This window comes from Arachis hypogaea, chromosome 11 (genome assembly GCF_003086295.3).
Source record: "Arachis hypogaea cultivar Tifrunner chromosome 11, arahy.Tifrunner.gnm2.J5K5, whole genome shotgun sequence".
Taxonomy (NCBI): Eukaryota; Viridiplantae; Streptophyta; class Magnoliopsida; order Fabales; family Fabaceae; genus Arachis; species Arachis hypogaea.
In genome coordinates this window covers 80,495,654-80,496,635 of record NC_092046.1, presented here as the reverse complement: position 1 = coordinate 80,496,635, position 982 = coordinate 80,495,654, and the positions used below count along the sequence as shown (strand labels likewise).

At 41.6% G+C, this 982-nt stretch overlaps 1 non-coding gene across 1 annotated transcript; it reads right to left on the bottom strand.

The window, feature by feature from the left end:
- LOC112724518 (small nucleolar RNA R71) lies at positions 1 to 107 on the bottom strand. The gene has a single exon (XR_003163677.1). It is a non-coding gene; the product is annotated as a small nucleolar RNA R71 (small nucleolar RNA).
- Positions 108 to 982: the final 875 nt, after the last annotated feature.

Sequence of the window (982 nt, the reverse complement as noted above, 5' to 3'; positions counted from 1 at the left end):
AGGCTAAGAACTGAAGTGCAAACATTCAGACAGCAAGATGGTGAAACTCTTTTTGAAGCCTGGGAGAGATTCAAAGACTTGACAAAGAAATGCCCCCTTGATATGTTTAATGAGTGGGTGCAAATCCATATCTTTTATAAAGGGTTGAATTGTGAATCAAGGAAGGCTGTAGACCACTCATCTAGAGGCTCCCTAAACAAGAAGAAGACCATTGAAGAAGCCATTGATGTTATAGAGACAGTGGCTGATAATGAGTATTTTTATGCCTCAGATAGGAGCAACAACAGAGGAGTCTTGGAATTAAACCATATGGATGCAATCCTGGCCCAGAATAAGATGATCACCAAGCAACTAGCTGAATTGACCAAGAAAATAGAGAAGACTTAGGCTGCAGTTATTCACACTCAACCATCACCCTAAGAAGAGTTGGAGACAGAAGAAGGAGTTAATTGGGAGGAAGCTAATTACCTTGGAAACTCATCTAGGCCAGCTAATGATCTTTACTCTAAAACCTATAACTTTGGTTGGAGGAACCACCCAAATTTTGGGTTTAGAAACTAACAAAATCAAGGCCAAGATCACAGACCCCATAACCCAAACCAGTATAACAACTCCACTCACCAAAACTCCAACCAAAAACCATACCAGACCACACAAAACACTCACTCACAGCCACCATACCAAAGCCACAACAACCACTCTCAACACCCTAATCCCAACCAACCATCACCACATGATGATGACAGAATGGCCAGGATGGAAGCTATGCTTGCAAACCTTAGCAAGGAGTGTGAAGACATGAAAAAATTCTGGGAAGAGGTGAGAGGTAGTATAAAAAGCCGAGGGGAGGTTCTTAAAAATCTCGAATCTCAGGTAGGACATCTTTCACAATAGGCTCCAAAGTCCACTAATAGTTTCCCAAGTGATACTGAGAAAAATCCAAGAGGGGAAATGAAGAAGGTAAGGTGGGAAGAATGTAAGT